Source organism: Lissotriton vulgaris, chromosome 8 (assembly GCF_964263255.1).
Source record: "Lissotriton vulgaris chromosome 8, aLisVul1.2, whole genome shotgun sequence".
NCBI lineage: Eukaryota > Metazoa > Chordata > Amphibia > Caudata > Salamandridae > Lissotriton > Lissotriton vulgaris.
Genome location: NC_141696.1, coordinates 1,313,522,172 through 1,313,537,327, shown reverse-complemented (window position 1 = coordinate 1,313,537,327; position 15,156 = coordinate 1,313,522,172).

Here is a 15,156-nt window from a genome sequence, read left to right as displayed (position 1 = left end):
AGTTCATGTTTCAGAGTTCTTTCTTAACCTCAAAAAAGCTTCTGCGTCGTTTAGAAAACCGCAGCAGTGTTGTCCGAAAAAAAGGAGATCACTGAGTTCAGAATGCGAATCGGCAGGGCCACTCTCGCCATCTGTAGTATTACATCCCCATCACGGAAATTAATAATTCGGGCCAGGACAGGTCTAGGGGGTTCCCCAGGTTTGGGTTTGCGACCTGGCACCCTGTGCGCCCTTTCTACTGAGAAGAAGGTGGAGAGACCTCTCGGTTGGTAACTTGTTTTGATAAGGTTTTCGACATAAAGGTCCATGGCCGGTCCCCCTTCACTTTCGGGAATACCAGTGATTTGGACGTTGTTCTGGTGGGAGCGTCACTCCTGATCGTTCAGCTTTGCAGCCATGATTTCGTTTTCAGCTTCCAGGTGGCTAACCTTCTTGAGAAATGTAGCTCTGTCCTTGGACAAGACTTTCATTACTTGTTCCACCTCGGTGACCCTTGTGGTCATTTTTTGAATGTCAGCCCTTAGGAAGGATACATCTGTGGAAATAGTGCCCACTGTTGTTTGAACATTAGTAAGAGCAGCCATAATTTCGTCCAGCATTACTTTAGCAGCCCCTTCTCCTTCCGTGGCAGTGTCCTGCGGTCCTTTGCGGTCCGTTAGAGGAGGGAAGTCCTTGGCATAGGCATATTTGCCTAGTTTGCCCTGGGTGGTGGTGCGTGGGCCCCTGCCCCCCATTGTGGTTTGGAGACTCGTGCGCCGGCCGGTAATCGATGCTGCTTTCCCCGGGGTCACTGTCACCACGTGTGGCCTTTCGGTTTTCCCGCTGTGCACGGAACTAGAAGGTATTAGGGCAGAGGACCGATAGCATTCACCCAGCCAGGAAACACGTGGTCTTCAGGGGGTCACCTCCGCCAGGATGAGTGGTGCCTGTTTGCCACTCAGGAGTTATGGACAGCTGGGGTGTAGGCAGATCTGTGGGGAGTTTTTGCTGGAGACCAATTAGGCCATGGGTGCTGGGAGCGGAGCCCGTCGGGTCTTACGAGGGAGAGACAGTGACCTTCAATGCAGTCTATGTATGCGCTTCTTCGTTCCTCCCTTTGCGGCCAAATGCTGCCCTGGGTGGTAGTGCCAGCCCCGGGGGTCGTAGGTGAAATGTGGTGCCGGCAAAGGCACGTGCCACGAGGCCGGAGTGTTCTTAATCTGCGCCTCTTTGGATGAATCTCTTGATGGCCAGGTCCAGGATTATGCACTGGGTATAACTTCTCACCGAGCCCCCTGGGCGCCTCCCTCCAGCATGCAGAAGTTACATTCCCCCGTAGCCGCTCTCGCCGCATTCCCCCCACCAGGGGTGTATGCCTGAAATCGGGTCCCGCTCACCTGCAGACAGTCACCAGGTCATCGCCGGCCCCAGCAGCCGTTGATTGTGCGGCAGCCCATCTTTCCTGGTGCCTCTGGGTGGCAGCGCTGCGGGCCGTGTGGGATCTAGCGCCACAAGCATCTCTCAACAAGCTATCGTTCAGAGCGAGGTCGGGAGGCCATGGGTCCCGGTGCACCCCTCAATGACGCATGAGTGTCAATTCCACTTTAGCAGATGGCCCGGTTCGAAGCCTCCACCAGGCCCGTCAGCTATGCACTTCCGCTTGGCCCACGGCGCAGGCGAGTACCCGGCTGCAGTCACGCGGGTAGGCCGCACTTTCTTACATGGTCTCTCTGGCGTTCTACTGCTCGCACACACCTGGAAACCAGGGCGTTCGATTCCCCGCTGCCACTGCTTACTTTGGACGTCCTCAAGGTAGGATAATTTTACGGATTAAAGGTCGGATTTTCAGGGGAATCTGTGCTTCCCACAGAGCTCCTTTAGTCTGCGGCCATCTTGATCGGCTGCAGGCCACCCGCCCCCAAGCTGGAGACATTTTTAGTATTTAGTTACATTCCCTGTGCTAACAGCAGTCAAAACATTGATAATTTTATCAGGTATTTTAAAGATTCTTCATAAATATTCATATAAACTGGAAGGATCTTTGAGAGGAAAATGCTAGGGCGCAGGCAGACACTGGAGACAACAGGAGGCTGTTTTAAAGACTGTGTGACCCAGTTGTTAAAATAATGAGAATGATTTTTAATTTCCATAATTTATCTTTAAGAATCGTTTCTGAAACAAGACATCGGAATGACAGAAGAATGATTTTAACCATGTGAGATGTAGTCCCTGTTGTTAGACCTGGCATCCTTAGCGTGATTTTCCCTGTCATTTTTTTGCCTCTACCTCCTGTATTTTTTAACTCTGTGCTGGATTTCGTTTTTGTTGGTTCAGGTACTCTGAGCACTTTGCCACTATTGATCAGTGCCAAAGTGCAAGTGCTCCCTGGGTAACTTGTGATTTTGATTGGGTGTCCATCATTGGCATATTTGATTTACTGTTAAGCCCCTAGGAAAGTGCACTCTGTGTGCCCAGGGCCTATAAATCAAATGGGACTAGTGGGTCTGTAGCACTGATTGTGCCACCCGCACCAGTAGCCTTTCAAATGTGTCTCAGACCAGCCACAGCAGTGTCTGCATGCACATTTGTTGACTGCTTTGTCCACCTGGAAAGTGCACCCACTTGCCAGGCTCTACCCTTCCTTTTTCTTAAATGTAAGGCACCCCTCAGGTAGTCTCACGGTACCCCAGGTGCAGGGTGCAGTGCATGTGAAAGGTAGGACATGTGCTGGTGGTTTTGGCATTTTCTGATATTGAAATACTGTGCATTTTGTTTTTCACTTGCAAGGTTAACATGGAGCTGCCTTGCAACATCTTACAAGTGTAACTTTCCACTGGGATAAGTTAAAGATTTTAGAGTTTAGGCTCTCTAAACTCAGAATTTAATAAAACACCTTTTAGTTAAGGTGGTTTTTAAATTGCGTGTTTAAAAATATCACTTTTACAAAGTGGACATTTTCTTGTTTAACCATCCTGTGGGCCTCAGCCTGTTTGTGTATTAACTGTCTGGTTTTGGAGTGGCAGGAGCTAGGTATGTTCATTCCCTCTAGACAGTCACAAGGGGGGTTGAGGTGTGTCCTGCCTTCCCTGGGTGACTCATAGCCAGGCTGAACAGACCTTTCTGAATTTACAGTGGTGGGAGGAGTTTTCACTAATACCTGAATAGGCTGTGTCTGCTCTGCACAATGATGTCTCCACCTCCTTTAGTGAAGCTGGATCAGGGAGGACAGAACTCGTTTTTACTGAGCTCAGAGACCTTGACAACTAAGGGGCCGATTCCGATCTCGCTCAAAAGGGCACCGAATGCGATCCAGCCAGAAAAAGTATGAGCCGTATGCGTGTTTTCCGCCTGAGTACAGCTGTACGAGTAAGCAAGTACGACTCGAGCAACGTGAAATTCACTGAACGAGTCGTTTCTGGGTCCAACCGCTCCGTGCGTCTCGTTCGTAAGTGAACCTGCTGTGCAATGGATGTGATTTATGACGTGCCAGTAAGTTTCCGGCTCGCAAAACGTCTGGGAAGTTGCCGTTGGGGGTCTGCATTGGACACCCTGTCACTCGCAGCCTTACGACTCGGACCCAAGGGTCTCCCCAACACAGGCATGTACGGTGCGGATGGCACCGACCCATACCCACTGTAGGGGGTGCCCTTGTGCAAAACCAATTCAGTCAATGGTAGCCAATGTATGTGTCGTACAACTGGCTCCCATTGACTTCTATGGCAGTCCGAACAAACCGAGTCCAGCAGCATGCGTCCGCATCATACTTGCTCGGTCGGACTGCAGGCCTCCGGCTCGGTTGGAAAACACTCCAGATCCGGCTCGGTCGGAGAGCTTTCCGACCCAGATCGAAATCGGCCCCTAAGACTACAAAGAGAAAATGGTGTATACTTATTAGACCTAAAACCCCAGAAGTTTAGATTACTTCTGGAATCAAGAGGAACCTCTGGCAAGGAAGAAGATCTGTGAGGTGGAGACTGACCCTTTACTGTGTGTTGCTTTGCTGGGTTGACCTGCAGTTGCTGGTTCTGCCAAGGTGAGGACAAAGACAGAAACTTTCCTGTGAAGATGCTTGTGAAGAACCTCCAAGGGCATATGTGTACTTGCCTCCTGTTCTGAAGCCTTAGGGACACAAAGACTGCACCACCAGCTTCCTTAAACTCCACTGCTGGGAGTTTTGACCTGCTAGGAGCTGCCTGTTCCAGTTCTGGGCATCTGGATAATGTTCCTGTAGCTGGGAGCTGAAAAAGCTTGTAGAAACCAAGAAAATCAATGCATCGCCTTTCTAGCACATGTTTTTTTCTGACGCTGCACTGCCGAACGGGGAGGAGGGATTCACACACACCTCTGCCGTGCAGCCTAAAAATTTGACACAGCTCCTGCCAGTGGCCCCAAGAACCTCCGCATTCTGAGTCCTGTGCACCGATCTCCATAGTCTGAGATCCCCGCACCGGCTCTGATGCAGGCCCAGCTGTGTGGCTAAAAGAATTGACAAGTCGTGGTACTGCAGCTGAAGAAATTGACGCAGAGCCCCATTTGCTGCCACCCCTTTGAACTTCAGAGCATCCAGATTTCCATGCATCTTACGTGTGGCAAGTTTTTCAAAGCATCACCAATAGACCGGAACCATCTTGGAATCGTTGCTTCATTTCCCCCTACAGTCCGGGTTCGATGTATTACTTCTCTTGCATGCAGCAGAGCTACCGCATCGCCTCCCCAAGGACTCAAGAACTGACGGACGTATCGCTGTGTTTTCCAACACTTTCCTTCTCTGCTGCTGCTTTGCCTAGCTGATTTTGACACAATTGAGGTTCTTTGTGTAAAAGTCATGCATCCATAGTTTTTTGCTATGGATAGAAGTGCTTGAAGCCTTTTAAAAGTCATATTTTGAATTGTGTATGTTGGATTTTAGATAAAAATACTTTTTTTTCTAAACTGGTGTGGTGTCCATTTGTAGTGTTTTAACTATGTTCCTGTATGTCTGGGTGCAAATACTTAATACATTGCTTTTGGAATAAGCCTGTCTGATCGTGCCAAGCTACCAAGGGGGTGAGCTGGGGTTATCTAAAGTGTGTAACTCCGTCATCCTGATTAGAAGGAAGGGTCCCTACATAGACAAAGGTGCATACCTCTGCCAAATAGAGACGCCCAGTTCTAACACCTGTTACAACGTGACAACCCACAGGGTCAGAAACTGTGGATGTGTCAAGAGTGACAAAAACAAAATACTGTTTGTGGCTGTCCACAGAAGACCCTTGCATGTGGTATGCAGTCAGAGACAGGTAATACCTGTTATTTTGAGTGTGCAAATTGCAACTCCTCCTAATGATAGCTGTTACTTATTTACCTGTTTACCCAAACTAAGTCACACCTCTGTGATATTTCCCATGCATTTGCTTGCCATTTTTACTCTACTATAATAGTTTCATAAGCTATTTAAAATTTCACAAACTTTTCATAATTTCGCACTGTCATGAAATCCATGTGGCAAATAATACATGGGCGGTACCTGAATTTTCAGAACCGCATGCAAAATGAAATGTCGTGGCTTCTTCGTTAAAAAGAACACATCTCAGCTGTAATGCGGTACTCCTGGATGCTCCTGTCCGGTGCGCTCTAAGCAAGCTGTCTCACATCACCTTTATGCATGTAGGAACTCTGGGTTGATTTAACACGAGCTAATCCAATGGGACTGGTTATTAACTAATCATAATTGTAGGTGGAAATGAGTGACCACTCTTTGGCTGGCACGTGCTTACTATTTAAGTACAGATAACATACCAACAGAGCCATGTTTGTAGAGCATATTCACTTCCATTGAGGTCTCCTGTCACTAGTGACAGATAACAGAGGTTTATTATTTCCAACGCAATGGTACTCGTTTTATTGACCTCGGAAGGATAACACGCTGAGAGCAGCTCTAATGGGGCAAATCTGTGAGCATGGCGTGAAACAAAGATCCCTGGATTGGATGGATTGAGCCAGCGAACCTTGCTGGCAAAAGATGACTTGTTAACCCAATTGGGTGGTTTCCATTTCTTCTTTGCAGATCATATCATAAATGTGAGCACTATTATTCTGATCTTTTGCACTTCTCTCCTTACTCAACAAGACCAGGTGTGTTCTTTAATGTTGCTGTGGAGTCATCGGTTCTACATGTCTTTGGCAGGTTGGACACTGATGCATACAGTTCCCCGCTCCTAGTGCCTAGCGAAGCGCCTCTGATCTTCCCCATACTTGGCATCGCGGACTGATAGACTTCTGTTCAGATGGCTGGCTGCTGGCTGAGGCAGACGGACGTGCCTTCTGTTGTTTGTTCATTTTAGCTGTTGCCAAATTGATCCAAATGTTACAGGTTTCATCAAGGGCCTCGACTCAGTCCGCGTATATTATGAAACTTGTTTATCGACATACACTGGATTTTGCAGAGCATTCCTACTTTTCATGACGAGAAGGAGGCTTAGCCGCCTGATTCATGAAGCAAAATTGCACTCGCAAAGGGCAAGATTCTCAGAATCTTGCCTTTTGCGAGTGCAATTTTGGCATTTGGGATTCACAATCCCAAATGCTAAAATCGCTAATGAGGAATTAGCAAATATGCGAGGATTAGCATTTAAGGAATCTCTATTAGAGATTCCTTAAATGCTATTCATGACACTTGCAAAAATTGCGATTTAGCAAAATTGGGCCGCTATTTACCGAGAGGTCAGTCCTCTCGGTAAATAGCAAAAACATAGAAAAATGCTTTTAAAAGCATTTTTCTAAGTTGCATGTTGCACACACACATGTCCTTTGGACATGTGTGTGCGCAACACCTGTTCAAATGTGCATTTTAGGGGTGCTACAGGGTGTCCTTTGGACACCCCTGGCACCCTTAAAATCGCTATCTGATTTTCGAGTAGCAAATTGCTACTCGCAAATAAGGGATACTCCCCATTCATTCCTATGGGCCTTTTGGCCCATAGGAATGAATGGGGAGAAATTCCTTTTTTTGCGAGTAGCAAATTGCTACTCGCAAATAGAGAACATGTAGGAATCGCTATTGATTTAGCAATTCCTACATGAATGCCGTTTTGCGTGTCCTCAATAGCGAGTCGCTATGATTCGCTATTAGGGCCACGCAAAACGGCCCGTACATGAATCAGGCTGTAAGTCTTTTTACTCCATGAAATCATGAATACGAAAAAAAAAATAAGAAGTGAAATTGGGGTCGGCCAGTGACTAAAATTCATCAATGCTCCTATTTGCTATGCATTTCCAAAAAGCCACTCATCTTTGTCCAAAAGCAAACGTCTGGAATTCCAATTATTTCCCTCCAATATATCTCAAATGCTCTTTTTCAATTCTCCTGCAAGTGGCCAGCAGCCTGTTGAGCACTCATGGCAGAGATTCATGTAAATGGGAGATGCAGAGTATAAATATGATGTTGTCTTTGGAGGGACCCGGCACACCTCTGCATTAACTGGGTTTGGTTGTGAGTTCAATGGGCTGAGGGAATTTCTCTGCCCGCACACCCCAGGGCCGTGCATCTGTCTGACTTGGAGGTTTGGCAGTGGCTTTGAGGGGGAAGATTTGAGGGTACCAGTGCTAGTGGGTGCTATCACTTACTGTGCCTTTTCATGCGGAACTCTATGTCACACTTCAATGAGTGGGATGAAGGTCAGTAACGATTAGTGGGTCAGATGTACGACCCTTTCATTTAGCGCCTCGCAATTTGCAACTCATTGCGTGGCGCAAATTGCAAGGCACGGAATGTAGTGTACAACAGTGTTATTCCACTGTTTTGTGATCCCCAATGGGGTCCTAAATTGCGAGGCTCATAACAGCCTCACTGTGCCCATTCCAGGAACCCTACCGTACCTGTGTATCTGTATTACTACACACAGCCAACAGTCATTGTTTTTGTGGTGGTTGTTGGCCGCAGTTTATTACTCATTACATACTTCCTCTTTGTACAGCTCCCCTGGACACCTTCTCGGGCCAGGGCCATAAATCATTATCATACATTATCAAAATAGGTTAATAATTATTGTCATTTGGTCATCATAAATCATGGGTCATAAATCATCAGGTATCATACGTCATTCTGTCATCGATTTGTTGTCATCATCAATCAGCGTCATACATCATGGTCATAAATCATCGGGACGTCATAAATCATTCTGTCACAAATCGGTCATTGTTCTGTTGTCATAAATCATTTTGCATGGGCATCCTAAATCACCGGCCATAAATCATCGGCTGGCCATAAATCGCTGGTTTGTCTTTTGCTCATTTGCATATCCTAGGGGCATCAATCACCCTACCAGCTTGTAGATTGATCTTTGTTGTTTTCCATGTCCCTTTGCATGTGGGGGTGTAGCCTTTTCCCAGAGCCAGGCCCAACTTGCTACCTTGCTAGTCTCTCCTGCGCCCTGCCGTCTGTCGGGGGCTGGGCCGCGAGTGCTGTATCCATTTGCTACCCTGATTTTTCATCAGGCGTACTCACCCAGCCGTGAGGCATCCAAGAGTGAGTGGCTCTCCTTCTACACACCGCCTTGTCGGTGTGTGTCATAACCAAGCCAATACACCTTTTGTTTCTGCCTTTCATTCCGTTGGGTTGGCTTTGCGCGCCCCTCGTGCTCCGTATGGGGGTAGGCTCTTCCCAGAGTTAGGCCTCAGCTCGCTACCATGTTGGATTCTTTTGTGCCCTGCCGTCTCCATTTGCTACCCCTTTTGTTAGCCAACTGCACTCAGCCAAGAGGCATTCAAAAGTGCCTGGCCGTACTCCCGGTGTGTTTCCATCGCTACTCGCTGCAGCCTTTGTCCTTTCCTTCCCTGCCAGCACTGCGACGCTGCTGTTGTAGGTGTGAGTGGGTGGGACTCAAAAAACATTGGTGCCGCTCCCCCAGCTCCCTGATCCAAAAGGTGAGCTGCCCAGGGGGAGCGTTCCCTTATATCCCCCTCCCCCTTTTCCTCTTCCCTTTGTTCTTGGGGAGGGGGAGGAGAGACCTTGCCTCTGCCTTTTCGCCCTGCGGAGATTCCCGGCAGTGCTGACCAGCGCAAGCTGGCTCTGTTCCTTTGTGGGCTCAGGCGGCCATTACGGCGCCGGCCCTCAAGCCCCCTTCGGGGGCGGCCTCTGCAATTAATATTATTGAGCCTTTCGCAATTTGCGAGCCCATTGGGAATGCGAGCTCTCCCAGGGATGGTGGCCTGCTGGGCTCAGCAGATCACCATGTCTGGGACTGCTTTTTAGTAAAGCAGCTTTTTGTTTTAAATGCAGCCCTTTTTTCTTTCAAGGAAAACGGAATGCATTTAAAATTTAAAAAAAAGAAACATTTTCGTTTCATTTTTTAAGGGCATTTTTTTGCCCTTAAAAAATATTTTTAGAGACAGTCACAAATTAGAAGGGGTTCACTAGGGGCCCCTTCCAAATTATGATGCCATTACCACCCTCTTGAAGAGGGTGGTAATTTGCTGGTGTTTTGCGACTGCAATTGCCATCACAAAACATTCACACACAGCATTCCGGATGCAATTAGGAAGGGAACACCCCTTCCTAATTGTGACTCGCAATTCCTAAATAGTGAGTCGTAAATAAATTGTCCCTCACTATATAGGAATTCTACCTGGCCAACACTGATTCTGAATGCACACACAGGTTCGCAAACCCGTTTGTGCATGCAAAATCATATCGTACATCTGGCCAGTGTCCTTGACCTGACCTTGCTACATGACTCTCTTTGGAAAATTACTGGTGAGAGAAAGTGACAAATGTCAGCGGCCTGATGGATTTAAAACATCCTGCACTGTTCTCAGTGTGAACAATCAGCCTAGGCACATCTAATGTGATTCAAATGAACGCTCAAGTAAGGACCCATCTTTCTAACATTATAGTGCAAGCCTTCTTCACTCCTCCTGTCTTCCTCAATCTCTTTTTTGTCAAATATTTATTACCTGAAATTCGTTTAAAGCATAATGGTTTAAATAAGCCTTGTCTCTTTGTTGTATTTCAGGGCGCGCAAAGCTAAGCTGGTCTCAGTCATGGCAATCTCCATGAACTTGGTGCCCTGGGGTAGATTTACGAAATGTGCACTGCACTGCGTGACAGAGAAAGTGCAGGAATGCAGTGTATTTAAGTCAAAATGTCACATTCCTGCCTTTTCCCCAGCACTGGTGTCCTTTTGACCGCCTAGAACCAACACAGACACCCTTGCACCATGGTGCACGTTTGTCTCTTTTCCATGCAGGATTGTTTTTAGGTAGGAAGGGGCACCTTCCTGCACAAAAATAATCCTAAAGGCATAAACCTCTTTCTATGTGTGCTGCAGGATTCAGCGCACCTAGAAAGAGGAAGTAACTAGGAGAAATAAAGATATTTCTCCTCGTACGCTTCTCCTGGAAAAGCATATTTTTGGGGGCATTCCTAGGTTTACCAATTCTGGTAAATATGGGAATAGATCAAAATCCATGGGAGTTGCGTGAAAACACCCATGCAAAGCCCATGGAATGCCTTCCCAGGGCAGAGTAAGGCAGTTTCTGTCAATGTATTACGAGTTTGATAGATGGTTCTGTCAAAATGCAGTACCATTTGTCAAAATTTGATGTTTTTTTGGTTGTTCAAAAATAAAATCCCACAACAGGATTTTGTTTATGATAAAAACAAAAACTAATGACCCCACATCATGGGAGCAATCTTCCATGGTGTGGAGGACATTTTAATGTTCTTACTGTCCCTTACTTTTTTCATCGCGTTGAGGGAGAGTAAAAGCTGTGCATTTGACCGCCCAATCTAAATCAGGCTGACATTCAAACCACCAACAGCCCTTACTACTTCAAGCCATCAGAGAGAAGATTGCAATATTACATTTTATTATGTATCCATATGCTTTTCAATGGAACAAATAACGCTGCTACAATGAAAATAGCTTTACTTGTCCAATTTTCAAATAACATGCACCCTGGCTTAATGTCTATAACAGTACAAAAGGGGGTGGTGATGGACGGAGCATCCGAATCAATCAAACACTCGCAGCCAGTCAAAAGATCTGGGTTTAATCCAGCACCGTTCTTTAGCCCACTCTGCCACCCCAGTTCAGACATGGCTATATGCAAATCAGTCTGACCCTGTGCCTCATGGGAACAGTCCAGCCCGAACTGCCAAGCCATGTCTTCCCTGGACCGGAAACAAGCTTCCGAGGACCGGTTTCTGGCATTCCAGCCGTCCTCAGCCCGGCTTGCTTGAATCCAGTGGCAAAGTGAGCAAGGGATTCACGTCTGAGCATACCCTGCCACACTTATGGCGGCCAAAAGCGGTACAAAAGGGGGTGGTGATGGACGGAGCATCCGAATCAATCAAATACTCACAGCCAGTCAAAAGATCTGGGTTTAATCGATCACCGTTCCTTAGCCCACCTGCCACCCCAGTTCAGACATGGCTATATGCAAATCATTCTGACCCTGTGCCTCATGGGAACAGTCCAGCCCGAACTGCCAAGCCATGTCTTCCCTGGACCGGAAACAAGCTTCCGAGGACCGGTTTCTGGCATTCCAGCTGTCCTCAGCCCGGCTTGCTTGAATCCAGTGGCAAAGTGAGCAAGGGATTCACATCTGAGCATACCCTGCCACACTTATTGCTGCCAAAAGCGGTACAAAAGGGGGTGGTGATGGACGGAGCATCCGAATCAATCAAACACTCACAGCCAGTCAAAAGATCTGGGTTTAATCCATCACCGTTCTTTAGCCCACTCTGTCACCCCAGTTCAGACATGGCTATAACGGTTACTTAGGGACAACCTATAAATATTTAAAAAGAGTGTTTTAGGCCTACCAAAAAGAGTTATTGTTGCAGGTCAAATTTGCAGTTAAAACCTGCACCGCCAGGCTACTGGTGGCAGGCCTGTAGTCATGGTTGTATTGTCACTGTAGTGGGTGGCACAATGAGTGCAGCAGCCTACTGGTGTCATTTAACATGCAGCTTATGGGTACACCTATGGTATCAAATACCAGAGACTTATAGCAATGTTAAATATGCAAATTAGAGAGCCTTTAAACTCAATTTCCCCAAAATCCATGTACACAGTTTTGCATCTCCCACGCCATCCAGATCCTGTGGATCCCCATCCTTCTTGGAAGCCAATCCCACTTCCAACCTGGAACTACTGTCTGTTAAACTTGAATACTTCCAGAAAACTATAGCTCTGCTGTTTAATGGGTAAAAGCTCTTCCTCAGGTCTCACTACCATTGGCCACATGCTAGTTAGAACTAAAATATTTGTCCATTGCCTGCTCACCCAGTCACACTCATGTATTGTCACACAAAATACACCAAAACAGCCAGCCCAGGGGTGAATTCAAATAGGATACTACTATTCCTAGGGTGAGTCTTGATCCCCCAAGTTCTGACCCCAATATCCTGAACCTTTGGCTGTGCTCAAAGTGTGCTCCCACTATGTTCCTCTCTGGATTCCAGAATATTCCAAGCCCTCTTCATCTCCATCCAGCAGCCTTGCCCAGGTGAAGAAATCTGAGCTCCGGAATAGTTTTTAAATTTCACTTAGATAGCTTACCCAGCACTGCTGTCAAAGGGGATCTGGCCAATGCCGAAGACCTTCAGGATGAGAAGCTTGAATTTTTTCTACCCTGATTTGTTGCTGCTTAAACCAAACAGCTTCACCATGACGCCATCCCAATGCTAGAACCCTTCAATGTCAAACCCCTTGTCTCTATTCTACCCTACTGTATGGTTCCACTGAAGGCTTTCAGTGTCCATTAAGTGTCTAAGTTCAAAGGTAACTTATTGACCAGAACTAAATAGGTCCCTGTATTTGAGCTGTGCTCCATCGCAGTCATTCTTAAAATGTGCCTTTGTCCTTGTCTCGTGCAACCAGATGGCCACAGTGTGTGCTTAATGCTTTTCATTGCTGGTTCCATTGATTGGGATTTTGTCATTTTAGGGTGATTTTATTTATTAAAATTTACCTTGTTTTTAATTAGTGTGGAATTCTTCTTATGCTGTGGTTTCACTTTATTAAAGTTTGAATACTAAATAAAAACTTTATACATTTTCTCTAAGTTAAGCCTGTCTGCTCTGTGCCATAGTTGCAAGGGTGTTGAGATCAGGTTTATTAGTAACTTTCGGGGATCACCCTGACAAGGATTGTGATTATTACTTGAGTTGAGATATCACCCCATTTAATTAATCCCCAATTTCTTAAGAGGAGCTAGAGCATTTCTTGGAAATTCTCCTTGAAACCCTATAAAAAAATTAAAAAATGAATATTAAACTAATTAAATATAAGATAGTCCTATGGCACAGTGCATAAGTGCCCAGGTTTGTTGGGGGAGTTTTCCTAGAAGATGCAATTGGCTCAGTGAAGGATAAAAAAAGGATGCATTAAGGTAGCTTGCACACACTAAGGGAACTAATCTGCCAAATGGGCAAAAACAAAATAATTTCTAGAGAGCGTCCTTGGAAAACTGCTGACACTACCCCTTACTCGCTATCTAGAAATAGAGTGGGTCCCTGAAGTCAGAATCCAAACATAAGTAATCATCAACACCAGCTAGGTGGTTCGCCTTCTGTCTTCTTCAGTAGCCTTATTTAGTTGAAATTCCCAATATACCTCACCTGGAAATTTACTGTGGAATGGACAGAATATTTCTGTATAATAACATATTTGCTAATCTACCATCGAAAGGTTTGCCAGGACAAGCATAGCCCTCTGACGGATCTGCTCATGAGGTATGGCCATGTAAAACACATTGCCATTTATATAGAGTTATCTATCCAAATAATGAGTTTAGGTCAATGAACACTGTGCATCTTGCTTCGTGGGAGTATTTATCTTTAATATTAAATAATCTTAATTACTTTCTAACTCAATTTAGTCTTATCTCAATATGTTACCCAGAGTATTGTATTTTTTTTTTTAATCCTCATCTGCCCGACACACGTTCCTTAGATGCAAAGAAGACAACCCAACCACCTCACTGCCCTTGGGAGCAAGGCCCTGGAAATTGAGCCGCTACACAAACTAGGCAGAAATTATTACGAGTTGGTAGGAGATACAATGCACCTTGTTAACGTTCCTCTAAGCAACTTCATGCCTGTAAGGCCAGTATGTAAATAGCAGAGTCGGGGCTGACCACAATACTGAACCATAGAGTAAATGGGCATAATCATTGGATCTTTGGGGGTAAAAAAAAACCCAAGGAGGCGAAGAGAGCTTCACTTCCAATCTGTCAAAACTTTCCAAAATGTGAGGTTCTGGGCTCTACAGGTTCTTTTCAAGTCTACCTTAGATGTTTCATAGAGTGAGGTTAGCCACGCAGAGTGAGTGGGGGGGGGGGGTGGTATCCACCCAGTGCATACATATCTGCCGTCTTGCCAACAGGATAGCATAGAATAAAAAAGACCGCGCTGTCCCAGTGATATTCTGGTCAAACCCAAAGATGACAAGTGGTAGAGTTAAGGGAATGTTGGTCTTAAGAATTGAATCTAAAGTGGCTATAATCTCCTTCCAAAAAGCGGATATATGGGGGCATTCCCAAAACATATGTGTATCAGAGGCTGCTAGCAGTTGGCATTTATTACAGCATTTCCCCTCCTGATATTTAGATAAACGTAAAGGGGAGAGATACGCCCGGTGTAAGGTAAACAAATGATTTCGTCTAAGCCAGGCAGGTTTAACTAGTTTATACAAAAGAGAAATGGATTTTATCCACAAGTCCTCATCTAATGCCACAATTTCTCTACCCCATAGCTCCATTGGGAGATTGAAATCCCCATCTATCTCTTCCAATATGGACCAATACCAAAGAGCCACCTCCTTACCTCCTTTCTGTTTTTCAACTAAATGTTGTTCTAGGGGGCTAAGTCTCCCGATATTAGGATCTTTCATGATTAATTCTCTGGCCCAGCTACTGATTTGTATGTATTTAAATCGGGACAGAGTCGGCCCTACTTTCTCCCTAAGCTCCTCCCACTCTATCAAGATGGCTCCAGATATCAATTCACCCCATCTTGAGAACCCAGCTGTAATTAGGGGAGTTGCCAGAGAATCTTGCAGGCACAATGGGAGCCCAGGAGAGTCCCATATCTGAGCATAGTTAGAATAGTATGCCAGCCCCACTCTACGTTTAATTTGTACCCATGACTTCAATTGTGTTAACAGAGTCTTCAGCCTCACCTTTTTGAAG